General features: G+C 49.7%; 1 protein-coding gene across 1 annotated transcript in view; it reads left to right on the forward strand.

Annotated features, from left to right (window-relative positions):
- LOC119384790 (transformation/transcription domain-associated protein-like) overlaps positions 1-14,127 on the forward strand; it is a 946,434-nt gene that overhangs the window by 846,080 nt on the left and 86,227 nt on the right.

The raw sequence follows: 14,127 nt of genomic DNA on the forward strand, positions 1-14,127 counted from the left end.
ACATCTGCATGACTTCTGTGCAGCGTGACACGACCTCACATCGACTGGAGAAAGCTAAGGAAAACAAACAGAATTTTTATTCCTTAACTTATTTCAGGTTCAAGTCTATGAAAAACTGAATGTGGCTTACATTAACCTTTTCCTCTCCGTGGGAAAAGTGGCACTTCTTGGGTGGTCCAAAACTTGAAAGATCCTTGAGCTTCACCTTCAAGAGTAGAACACAATAGCATAGCCGGGCCCCATTTGCTTTGCTTTCTCAATCGCTGGCTTGGCTTCGCTTTTCGGTGGACACCTGAATAGTGCTGCAAGGAAAGGAACGTGTGTGCGCATTACATTTCCGCTATCCTGGGATGCAAGTGCAGTTGCAAAGTGCCCACTACGTGTCCGCAAGGCAACACAAAACCTGCACAACTACAGCTCAGACCAGAGCTGTGCGAATAGCAAAATTTTGGGTGCGAAGCAAATTCGAATACAGTCAAGCCCGTTTATAACGAACCTGAGCGTGACGCGGCGTCCGTTCGTTGTATCCCGAAGTTCGTAATAAATGAAAAAACAGCTTTTAAAAAGTTACAAGTGAAAACCCAAAATTTATTTTTTCGCAAAAAGTCCATGATGCACGTCTGCTTCGAGAGTGCCGATGCGATAAAGGTGGTCTTCAGTTTATTTAAAGGGACACTAAAGGCAAATAACAATTTATGTCAGAGTGAAAGCCCAATGTATGGCAACTTCTAAAACGGCAATATTATCAACAGCAGTGCCCTACTTACCGAGAAATTAAGCTAAATGTATTACATGATGAGCGCCACGAGTGGGACATCTTCGAAGTGATCCCGATGACGTAGGGAAGTCGGCCTACAATAAATCACTATTAATCAAACTAGCAGCAGTAAAAAAAGAACATTCCGAGCATCAAAAGACGTAATAAAATGCGGTTTGTTCGTTTCCGCTTGATCCATGGAAAACAAAACCTCCGTGGCGTTGCCATGGGGAACGGCGCGCGTGGTTCAAAGGTTCCGTTTTCGCCGAACTGCGCCACCCGTCTCAGTGGTAATTTCGGGATCGCGTACTGCCGTGCGTGTTTTGCGCGCTCGTGAAAGTCGCTCTGACAGAAAGTTCGACAAAATGCCGCATGCGTGTGATATTGCCGGATGCCCGAATGGTGCACAACGCCAGTGCTGCAGCAAGGAAACCGGTGTGTCTTTTCACTGGGTGCCGCGGAATGAACCCTTACGCTCGAAGTGGCTTAGTGTCATGCCATTGCGCCAGTGTGCTAAACAGTCAAAACCTCTGCGTGTGTGCTCGCTGCCCTTTCGTACTGAGGACGAGACCAACCGCAACTTGGTGAAGGCTTTGAATGTGCCCATCCGAGCAAGTCTTTGCCGCAGCGCCCGTTGTTGCTACTGTGGGTCCCGCTACTTCCGCTCGGCTGCTACTAGTGTCGGCGGCCGCGCAGTAAAAGCGGGCAACGTTGGGCATGGCAGCAGTGACGTATGAAAGTCGTATTTTCAGGCGGGAGATTTGAAGCGCGCTAACGCGATGCGGACCACTAAAAACGTGATTTTATTTCAAAATAAGCACTTCCTTGGCACAAAAGCAGCACTACGAGGTTTCTGGACCGCTATTTCAACAATCAACGTCGACTTAATATTTGCCTTTAGTGTCCCTTTAAAGCGGCAGCATGCTCCTCGCCGAGGCCCTTGGCATAGACAAGTTGCCTGAGGCTATCTATGTAGCCAATTGCTACAGGCACGCTTGTGGGCGCTGGCTCCAACGTTTCATCGTCGTCGTCATCTGATTCCTCCGAGTCGCTCTTGCCGTGCACTTCATTGACAATGCCCTCATCCGTGCACGGTTCCGCGGTGTCAGCATCATCATCGGCCATAACGAAATCATCCCAGCAGATGTCCCGCCCTCCCATGTCGGAGTCGACAACACGCTGCCACAAATCACTGCCGGAGTGGTCCTCTTCGGAAGCTTCAGGGTCGGCATCGGCTCCGACGTCGGCGAAGCCGGCCTTGCGGAAACAGTTTTGCACACATGTAGCCGTTACCTCCGCCCACGAAGCCTTTACCATCTCCAGAGCTGAGTACAGTGACACCCGAAGCGGCAGGTTGGCTGCCGGCCGGTCAACAGCTATGACCATGCGCTCCACAATGCGGCGCCTATAATAAGCCTTAAACGCGCGGATTATGCCCAAGTCAAGCGGTTGCACTTTCGACGTTGTGTTGGGCGGCAGGAAAAGCAGGGTCACTGCCGTGAGAGAGGCTTGTACGTGGTGCACGGAGCAATTGTCGACCACAAGCAGCACACGCCTGCCTTGCTTGCGCATGTTGCGGTCTAACTCGCTCAGCCACTCTGCGAATAAATCGCGCGTCATCCATGCTTTAGCACTATTCCTGTAACGCACAGGCACATAGCCCCGAAAGCAACGCGGCTTCTTTGACTTGCCGATTACAAAGGGCACGCGCCGGTCACTGCCATCCATGTTAGTGCACAAAAGCGCTGTGACGCGCACTTTACTGTGCTTGCCGCCAGCACATGTGTCGCCTTTCATGGCGTGCGTTTTTCCTGGCAGCATCTGGTAGAATAACGCAGTTTCGTCTGCGTTATAGACGTCTCGCTCCGCATAGCTTAAAATAGTGTCTCGATTTGCTTCAAGCCACGAGGCAAGGTCTTGGTCGCTGGCCGAGGCCGCCTCACCGACAATCGATTTAAAAACAATGCCATGACGCACCTTGAACCGATGTAGCCAGCCATTTCCTGGGCAGAAGTCGGGAAAATCCAACAGAAATGCGAAGTCTTTCGCTTTGGCCAGCATCATAGGACCACTTATCGGAATGTTCCGAGCCCGCGCGTCGACGAACCATTTCAGAAGCGTTTCCTCCACGTCCGCGTAGGTGGCCCTCCGCAGGCGCTTTCTGTCCGTCGAGTTGTCATCGGCACTGATTATCTTGTCCTTGTTCTTTAGAATCGTTGATATCGTTGACTTGGACTTCTTAACCAGCTCACAGTTTTTAGCGCCTTGAGCTAGCTCGTTTAGAATGGCTCGCTTGGTAGAAATGTCCAGCGCTTTTCACTTCGTGCCATCTGTTTGCGCGGAGGGCTTCCCGTCCGCCATCCTGACACACACGCACACCAACAACGAGCAAGACGCGCACGTGTGACACACAAGCAAGTAAGCGTAGAACGGCTCTGCGCCCTGTCTGAGCTCGTTTCTACCCAGAAAAAGAAACTTCGGAATTCGAGCCGGCGTGGACAGGCGGAGGAGTTGCGATAAAGGGGGAAGAGAGGAGAACGGCCTTGGGATAGAGTCACTGTACTTGGGAGAGTGGCCTATGCGCGCAGCGGTCAGAGAATCTCATTGGGGCGCCGGTTCGCGGAAGGGTGAAAACTGCTGTCACACGGGACGGATCGTGAAAAGTTGAACTTGCGCGGCCCCACCAACTTCGATAATTCGCACTTCGTTCCGCGTAAGCCATTTTTACCCTTCCGCACGCGTGCAGGGCATGCTGAATGGAGTGCAAAATGAGCGAGAACACGGAACGAATCGCGAAATATCGAAGTCGGTGAGCACCCCGTACCCACTGGCGATGCGGGGTGCTCGGAGCAGCAGGGGGACAAAGGACGGAGGGGTGCGTAACAAAAAACTGTCGGGGAGAACGACAACGAGAAGCCTGCGGAGGCAGGATCATGTCTCCGCAGTCGCCGGCCGACTCCGTTCGCTGTAACCGATCGGCAGGGTTCAAAGGCGTTCGTTGTAAGTGTGATTTTGTGCCATTGAAATAATGTATATTTCCATGGTCACGCGGGTACCGTTCGTTTTAATACGAAGTTCGTTTTAAGTGGGGCCGTTATATGTGGGCTCGACTGTATTGAAGTGTGAGTGCGAATCGAATCGAATATTTTTCGAATATTTCTAGGATATTTTTCGAATACTTTGAAGTGAAATTGCAGAAAAAAAGTTAAAGGGGATTCCTAAGCATATTGTTATGAGATAACAACATGAAAGTGTTTCATTTCGCTAGGTTGATGAAGCACTGGCGGGGTGGCGTTTCATAGTTGTCTTATCAAGAATAAGGCGATGTAGAGGCCGAATTGCATTTACATACATGATTTGGTGCAACCAAAGTGTTGCCGACAACACTTTACATGTGATACGCAAAGATGCCATTTCCTCAGCCTCTCCTCCTCTTTCAACTTCTGTGGAAACCCAACTGATGTGGCGGACAAGGGTGTGCTCCCTTCAAGTCCGGAGTTCTAAATCTGCCTCGTAGACGTCGATATATAAGAACATCTGAAATTTTAGATGCTAAAAAGCTTCGGCATCCAATTTTTCGGACTTTCTGCCCAAATTTCAGGCCCAAAACAGCATTGAGCCCCCAACTCTGCCACATCTTTCATCTCCATGTTGGAACCAGCATTTTCTTGAGTTAATACATTTGCCACCGTAGCAGAGCTTCAAGGGCAGCTTTGCCGCAATACCGGGGTGTGATGAGGTGAAGCATATAGAAAATCTAGGGACCACTTTCAATCGGACGTTGACCGTCTCTTGGCAAAGTTCGACCGTAACTGAGCTTGAAAGGCAGCTTTGCCACAATACCGGGGTGTGATGAGGTGAAGCATATTGAAAATCTGAAGGGGTCACTTTCAATCGGACGTTGACTATATTTGTTTTTGGGAAGTTCGAATAGTAAAATTCCAGTGCGAATCGAATCGAATAGCAAACACTATTCGAAAAATATTCGAAATTTCGAATATTCGCACACCCCTACTTATAACGTTACCGCTTACAGTGCAGTACCGGCTATAATGCGGTTTTTCTGACTCCCGTTTACCCTCCCATAGAACTCCATGTATACGCATACTGCTTATTATGCTAAAAGATCTTGTTGTTGGGCTAGTTGGTAGTTCATTTCCAAAACCTAATTAGAGCGCAACCACACGACACATTCACACACCCACACACCCAGAAATCAACCACGTACAGCGCTTACTTCCAACTGATTTATTCATCGCACGGGCTTGAATATATACATGTGTCACATGCGTGCATTAACATCCGATAAAGCCAACACACAAGACATACATTTCCTTCCTGTTCAACATCAAGACATACATTTTCTTCCTGTTCCTTCCATCTCACAGTCTAGATCTGATGAAGTGAAATTCACTGGGAAACAGAGATAGCGACGGGGTGCTTACACAGCGGTCCTTGTCTTTTTCTATGGAAAATGCCTCTAACACTTCACGTGCAGTTTTCCTTGTGCTTCTGCCAAGAATCTTTGTCTCGGAGAATCCTGCGTCACAGCCACACATTATAGCATGCGCAACCACGTGCGCATACTTGTCATCTCGTTTTATTAATTTTTGGGCGTGTTCCCTTAACCGGTCATTAACACATCTTTCGGTTTGACCGATGTACACCTTGCCGCAGGATAGGGGTATCGAGTACACGACCCCCGTGGAACATTTTACAAAAGGCCTCTCATGCTTCTTCTCGCAGCCGCGCTTTTTGCTATCGCAAATACGTTGGCACAACTTCCCGATTTTCTCGGGTGCCGAAAAGACCATCGGTACACCATGCCTACCCGCGACTTTCTTGAAATTGTGCGAGAGCTTATAGATGTATGGCACAACTTGTGGCCTCATCCTTGAGGGCTGGGTAGCAGTCGTCGCTTCCCTTGTTCCACGTTTAAACTTCTGCTGCAGAGACTCAGCAACGGCCGTGGTGACCGATCGAGGGAAGCCAGCAGCCTCTAATCGGCTAACTTGATTATGAAAACTACGTTGCATGCTGTGTGGACAGGACCTCCTCAGCGCTGATTCCAAGCAGAAAGAGCAATTTTTAGATTTGAGCCTCACGTGGAACGATGAGCACTTTTGCTGGTTTTTTCATCCCCGTGTTAAGAAGGAGCTGTTGCCGTACGACTCTGCCCACTCATAGATTATCAAGAGGGGCGTAGCCTCTCTCTGCTTGGAATCGGCGCTGAGGAGGTCCTGTCCACACAGCATGCAACGTAGTTTTCATAATCAAGTTAGCCGATTAGAGGCTGCTGGCTTCCCTCGATCGGTCATCACGGCCGTTGCTGAGTCTCTGCTGCAGAAGTTTAAACGTGGAACAAGGGAAGTGACGACTGCTACCCAGCCCTCAAGGATTAGGCCACAAGTTGTGCCATACATCCATAAGCTCTCGCACAATTTCAAGAAAGTCGTGGGTAGGCACGGTGTACCGATGGTCTTTTCGGCGCCCGAGGAAATCGGGAAGTTGTGCAAATGTATTTGCGATAGCAAAAAGCGCGGCTGTGAGAAGAAGCATGAGAGGTCTTTTGTAAAATGTTCCACGGGGGTCGTGTACTCGATACCCCTATCCTGCGGCAAGGTGTACATCGGTCAAACCGAAAGATGTGTTAATGACCGGTTAAGGGAACACGCCCAAAAATTAATAAAACGAGATGACAAATATGCGCACCTGGTTGCGAATGCTATAATATGTGGCTGTGACGCAGGATTCTCTGAGACAAAGATTCTTGGCAGAAGCACAAGGAAAACTGCACGTGAAGTGTTAGAGGCATTTTCCATAGAAAAAGACAAGGACCGCTGTGTAAGCACCCCGTCGCTATCTGTTTCCCAGTGAATTTCACTTCATCAGATCTAGACTGTGAGATGGAAGGAACAGGAAGGAAATGTACGTCTTGATTGTGTGTGTGCTGGCTTTATCGGATGTTAATGCGCGCATATGCCACATGTATATATTCAAGCCCATGCGATGAATAAATCAGTCGGAAGTGAGCGCTGTACGTGGTTGATGTCTGGGTGTGTGGGTGTGTGAATGTGTCGTGTGGTTGCGCTCTAATTAAGTTTTGGAAGTGCTTATTATGCAGTCCCCCGAGATGAAAGACCGGTTATAATGCGGCTGCCGGAACGTTCGCAGAGGTGCGAGGGAGCGAGCATGCTTCTCAGCGGAGATGTGCCGGTTGGGGAGAGAGCGGCAACGGAGTTACAAAGGAGGAGAGGACGCGGAACGAACGAACAAGGAGCGGAGGAAGAAAAAAAAAAAACGATGGCGGTGGGAGGCAGCAGCCCGGCGCGGGCGCGTGGTATGAAGAGGGGGAGCGGTTGCGTGGCCGACGAAGAAGCCTTTGCCCTTTTGACATGCGCGTTTTGCCCCGGCCGCTTGACATGCGCGCTCCGCTACGTAGGGGCGCCCGCGTCCGCATCAAGAGCGTGTTACCGCTGTTTGTCTCCGTCGGAAAAATAGTTGCTTCGTCGTAGAGCGCAGATATCGCACGCGCGTGCAACCTCGATTCCGCCACAAGTAACGATAGGCCTCCAACGCTCAAGTTTGCGCAGCGCCGTCCGCCGCCCCAGTGGAGAGAGGGGAAAGCTCTGGTAGCTCGGACGGGTCGCTCTTGCTTGGTTTTCCCATTGCGCGCGCGGAGAACGTGCTCCCCTAGGCTTTTATCTCGCATTTTTCACGCTATGGGTGCCGTTCCTTCGTCGCACTCGAAAGAAGGCATGCAGTCCTGCTGCATTGTGAACTGTCACAAAAGTTTAAAAATGACGAAGAGCCAAAAACTTCCTGTCATGTTCTACAGTTTCCAATGCAAGCAGTGTGAGGAGCAGAGGCGGCAGTTCGCCGCGATGCTTTCGCGGTCTTGTCACCTTGAAGCAATTTTTGTCGTACACAGTATTACGAACTATTAATGGGGATAAACGCGATGATCGTGCTCATTTGAAAAAGAAGTCCGTTTGTGAACCGAAGCTACAACAAATAGACAGCTGCTGTGCGTTTCGAGATTGCGCGCTGGCTTTCCGAGTCAACCATTTGTAATGTGACAGCAGCGGAGCATGTGGGCTTATTACACCACAGTTTAAATAATGTACCCTGAGCTGATTGCGGTACATTTCCCGTCGCGGCTCCCTGTAAACAGAATTAAGCTGCATGTTTACACTGAGCGTTTATATTGGCTTTGCATGCGATACGCCGTGATTGCTTAGCAGGCTGAAGTGTTGCGCTGCTAAGATCGTGGTCATGGATTCGATTCACGCGTACGGCAGCTGCATTTCGATGGGAACGAAATGCAGTAACACCGGCATACTTAGATTTACGTACACGTTAAAGAACCCCAGGTGGCCGAAATTAATCCGAAGTCCCCCACCACGGCGTGCCTCGTAATAATGTCATGCGTTCGGCACGTAATATAAAGCCTTGCATGCGCGTACGTGAGCCGCGGGCAATATACAGTTGCCGCTTTGGAAACGAGCTGAAAAAAGAGCCAAGGCGACAATTAAATTTTCGATGGCTTCGCGAATTCAGATGCGCTTATCATCGGGCACAAATCTCGGCATAATCATAAACATGCGCGATCCCAGTGGGTATTGTATAGTATCAGGGGCGTAGCCAGAAATTTTTTTCGGGGGGGGGGTCCAACCATACTTTCTGTATGTTCGTGCGTGTGTTTGTACTGTTGAGTGTACATATACGCAAGAAAATTTTCGGGGAGTGTTTGAACCCCCCAAACTACCACCACCACCCCCCCCCCCTCCCTTGGCTACGCCCCTGTATGGTATGATGCTGGCCAAGCGAGCTGTCGAAACAACCAAAGCGACATTCGAATAAGCGAACACGGTGCGTGATCAGGCGTCGATATTATTCGAAATGAAACACGCCTCTGCAAGAAACATGCATGGTCGAAGTGGGCATGAAATATTTATTTTTTTGCGCGTATCATTATGCTGTCAAAGGGAGCTCTAAAAAAATCCAAGGTGGCATTAAACTTGCGATCCAAAGTTGTTGTCATCCGATGCAAACCTCGGCAAAAGTGAAACTCCCACGAAACTGAACACTGCGCATTGCGATGCAGCCAGTGACTCAACAGGGCAGATATAAATTTATGCTCTTCACACTAAGCTCATAATAAATTTAAAGCCTCACAACAAACTTGGCATCCAAGCAATCGAAAAGTTATCAATAGAAAACGCACGCGAAAGCGTGCTAGATGTTTGCTGATAGCTCCGAGTAGACACGACTGCCGCAACGAATGTGCGTCTTACCGGTAACATAATTACAGAACTCGCGCAGTCACCTCCTTATTAATGTCAAAGAAATGTGCCCGTTCAGCATCCGCACACACGTAGCGCTCGCACAAACAGCATCGTCCTTGACGACCTGCTCGGTCCCGAAAAGGTGGTCGATCAACCGTCCTCCTCTGGTGAGATTCCCACCATGAAAACGTTTTTTCCATCTATGGGATCTTTCTAAACCTTCAGAGCAAGCGACACTTGAAGCTGCACGTGCACGGCGAGCAGACAACAGCGCGTGCTGAGACAGCGCTGTCAAAAGGCAGATGCGGGGAGAGAAGCGACCGGATTTTGCAAGAAAGGTGGCGAAACGCGTGCGACGCAGCGCCCCCTGGCCGAGCTTGGGAGGCCTATGCTTTGAGATGCGACTGAGCTTTCGCTTTTGCCACCAACAGGCGAACTTACAAGCTAGGGAGACTTTTTCAGAATAGTTGCCGCGGCTGTTCTCCCGACCGCGAACCGCAACTGCGTTTCACGCGTGATGCCCTCGGTTTAGCTCGCGAGTGCGATCTCTTCTACGCCCGATCTCCGTGTTGCCTAGGGCAAGCTTCTCGCGGTGGCATGCCAAGTTGCAACGCGCACGCTAGGCCTAACAAGCGCTAGCTGCCCTGTCGGCGGCCGTGGACTACAGAAGTTGCAGTTTGGTGCCGAGTCAATGAAACATTTTGCGATTATTGCATTTAGAAGGGGTGACTTACATCTTTAACGAAAACGCGGGCGTGCGTGTGAAACACTCGAGTGGCGGTTTGTGGTCGCCACCGTTTTCGACATCGCGTACGCGCAGTGTGTTACCGCGGCGAGTTCCCGTGACGGCGCATTTTTTCCGCGTTCATTATGTGAGCACCGCAGGTCCACGGACGCTAACCGTTCAACATTTCCAAATGTAAGCAGACGCGAACTTACGTCCCAGTCACATGCCTCGATAGTCGGAATCGCGCGCCTACCCGTTGGTCATGTTTTGCACACGCGCAGCCTTTCAAGAAGGTTGTTTTGGTTATAGTGCAGTACCGCTTATAGTGCGGATATTCGCGACTCCGGCGACTTACATTATAAGCGGTCTATGCTGTACACACTTTGTTATGTGTGGGCCTCTAAACCATGTGCTCATGGTGCAGTTGGCATGTTTTGATGTCTGGTGCCATGCTATGCTTCTTCCATGCAATATTACCCGCCACGGTGGTCTAGTGGTTCTGGTGCTCGACTGCTGACCCACAGGTCGCGGGATTGAATACCGGCCGTGGCGGCCGCATTTTTGATGGAGGCGAAAATGCGTGAAGCCCGTGCACTTAGACTTAGGTACACGTTAAAGAACACTAGATGGGAAAAATTTCTGGAGCCCTCCACTACGGCGTCTTTCATAATCAAATCGTGGTTTTGGGACGTGAAACCCCAACAATTATTATTATTATCCAGGCGATATTACATGTCTCAAGGAGACTCCTCCCACTACATGACATTCATATAAGGTTTTTTTCCTGAAACAGTTTCAAGCACTGGCGTGGCCCTGTGGTAGAACACCTGCTTGCCACGCCGAAGGCCTGGGTTCGATTCCCACTCAGACCGAAGATTTTTATTACTTGTTTATTTGAAGCTATCTCAAATTTTCACTCACAACCAACGACACCGGACACAGACACTGGAATTTCTGCTGAACGATAGCGTGTTAATGTGTGTTTCTTTTTTTGTAATGCGAAGCATTTCTTAGCAAAACCCAAGGCACTTTGAGCGTTTCTATCTACGTATCTATCTATCCATCTACCTATTTATATAGCCGCTTACGTCTGGGTGCTCTCGTGATCGCCTCCTTAGCTTGGTGTAGACCAAAATTGGCATGGGAGGGTAAGAGTGTTTGACGAATATGACTGTCTGGTCATGACATGAATAGTGTGAAAATCTTGTTGCATACATCGTCAAACCCTTTCCTACAGCCATGTGTGGCACATACCCGTATGCCACGGGCCGTGGTATAGAGGTATGACCACAGGTGATTGACACTTTATATTTACCCAGGAATGGTGAGAAGAGACATTGCTAATTTAAATGCAAGAGCGTTAAGAAAAACCGACATCGGCAGCGTTGACCCGAAGAATGAAAAGAATAAAAATGAGGACCCCAGCAGGAGTCGGACCCAAGCATTCTGCGTGGAAGTCTGGTATTCTACAACACAAGCTACGCCAGATCTAGCAACTGCTTTGAAAAAAGACCCTATGCAGGTGTATTGTCGGTGCAATGTCACTTGTGGTTGTAGTGCTAGTATCTGCAGTAAAACCTCATTAATTCGAACTTGGTTATTTTGCAATCCCGCTTAATTCGAAGGATTTCTGTAGTCCCATATTCCGCAATGTAAATTTGAATAGATATTTTGAAGCGGCGGTCAGTACCAGTCCGGTTAATTTGAAAGCTTTGGGTGCCATCTGCCAATTCCCGATCCCGATTTCGTTGCTAATCTGCGGAAACATCGACCCTTAAGAGCCACAAGGCAATGCAAGGTAGCGATACTAACGAGTGACAGGTGAAGCACCCCAGCCTCACTGCTGCCAGCGCAAAAAAAAAAAAGAAAAAGAAGAAAGAAAGAAAAACCCGCATTTCCCCGAAGGGGAGTATGAGGAAGTGCGAAGCACGGGCTGATGCTATGAGGCGGCGCGCACGACTAAACTGCAGAGCCGAGCGAAGGAGACGGCAGCGAGAGAGCACGCGCCAGCCGACCCACGGAGGTCTGGCCGTTTTTAAGTGCAAAGCACTTTCACTGATGATGATGATCTGTCTTCCGAACTCGTTCCAAAGAACCCGCAACGCGTTCAACTTGTTGGCGGCGTTGCGCACGCCCGAGATGGGGCTCAGGTTGTTGTCGAACCACAGTCGATCGCACACCGCGCAGCTATATCCGAAGCTGCGGTCCAGGAAGTCTCGCTTGAAGCGCGCGTCCGGCCAATCGAATTCGAGGGCCCGTGCTCGCTCGCGCATCGCGCGTCCCCGCGCCAGATCGGCTTCGGGGTGCTCGGCTCGCTTCGCACGCTTTCGTTCGGCGTCTCGCCGCCGGCCTGCATCACCACAGGCAATGCGCGGGGCGCGCGCAGCCACGGAGCGGAGGGCGGAGCGCGCGCAGTCACGTGGGGCGTGACGTCGCTGCGCCGTTGCTACAGACGCTCCTCTCCTCTGCTCGCGCCGTTGCTATGGGACGGCGGACACAGGGTCGCTTATAAAGTGCATTCGCACTTAAAAGCGGTCTCGTGGTAAATTAAAATGTGCGCCTGCGGAAAAAAAAGACGTGCTTCACTGCAACACAGCAATGACACGTGGACAGCATCTTGCATGTTTCTCGCAACGTCAGCGCGTCATGATTTACCCATTCTTTCTGGGAAAATAAAGAAATTCATAAAGGACGATCTGACCGAATTCGTGATGTATGCAAACCTCCAATTGGTGCTTGCTCTGGCAATTCGCACACTTGCACTGCTGGCGGAGTTCTTGCCTGCAACACCCACTTCGAAAACTCAATTTGAAGACTTCAATGATCATGTTTTCCAGCCAGAACACATAGTGAATTCCTTCACACTGGCCAATATTAAATTCTTTATTTTATCAGAAGGAATGGGCGAATGGTCGCGTCATGACGCTGCCTGCTCCTCGCTGCTGACGCTGCGAGGAGCTGGTGACACGCTGCCCACGTGTCACCGCTGTATTGCAGTGAAGCACGTCTTTTCTGCAGGCGCGCATTTCAGTTAATCACAAGACTGTTCCTTTTTTTTGTGTGTGTGCTGGCAGCAGTGAGGCTTGCCATTTCCCTGGTTTCCCTGAATTAACGAGGTTTTACTGTAATTTTATAACAAAGCAATAAACACTACATATGTACTCCTATGATAGAGGCGCCATGTCCTATGATAGAGACGTCTGCAGTTGTGGTTTCAGTGCTGGCTCCGCTCTTATAGCATTCTAATAAACATTACATTTGCAGGGGTGAGACAGTTGCACATATTGCGCATTTTTCATACAAATCCATTTTCCTGCACCAAGCTGCTCCAAACAGCCTCAAAAGCAAGAATTTGGATGCCCACGTGAGCTTAAGTGGCGAAAAAAAGGATGAGCTGACAACATGATTTTCCAAGCAGCACCAGGAATACCAAGAAAATAAGACGCTCACAGAACACTGAAACGTACCCAAGCGTGAAGGCTCCCCTGGTGCCTACTCGGATACATGCAGCGCGACTTGGACGAAGAGAGGAGACACATAAAACACCGTGCCGCCATAATCTCCTCTGGTTTGTTGTAAGTGTGCGTGACTCTGGGAAAACGTGCTGCTTCTGTCTGCTAGACTATGTGTTCTGGCGCTACTTTCGCTTAGCGAAAACTACCGAGTGGCATGCGTAGCGAAGTTGAATTGACTCTCAAATTCTTTGTTGCACGTAGCGTGTTCCTCTGTTCACTGCAGTTTTCGTGTCGTCGCTGCTGTGTGTGGTCACCTACGCACGCGTTTGCTGTGGGCGAGTACCTTGTTGCATCAACGCGGCGTCAACTATTTTCCTGCATGCGACGCGTCTCTGTGATAGCGCGTGGGCTCTCAAACTGGGTTCCGCGAAACCCAGGAGTTCTGTGAAGGACATTTTAGGGTTCCGTGATAGGCCAGAACAAACGCAACCTGCTCCCGTTCTGCCCCCATTAGCAACTAATTTATTTATTCAGAAAAGCAAATTTGCATTGCATTTTGAATTAACCAAAGCCATCAACTCTGCATCTGCACATCAGGGTGCAAGAGACCCACATGGTAGCAGCATTTAAGACTCCTTGTCTAGTCATGATTAATGCAGTGCTAAAGACGAAGACTAAGACTAACGGTACACTGAGTGTACAGGACGGGCGCTGTCATTGTACAAGTCATCGAGCACCTTATTCATAGCTGGTATGCCTTCAGCTGGAATGGTGCTCCCAATGCCTGGAACCAGAAGCACTTCTTCAAAGAGGCCCTGCAAGCAATAAGATTCACCGTCTTCTATTGCGAGCGTGGCGGTTATATCCTTGTCACGGTTAGCAAATGGTACAATGCACTGC

This window comes from Rhipicephalus sanguineus, chromosome 3, assembly GCF_013339695.2.
Source record: "Rhipicephalus sanguineus isolate Rsan-2018 chromosome 3, BIME_Rsan_1.4, whole genome shotgun sequence".
Classification (NCBI taxonomy): Eukaryota; Metazoa; Arthropoda; class Arachnida; order Ixodida; family Ixodidae; genus Rhipicephalus; species Rhipicephalus sanguineus.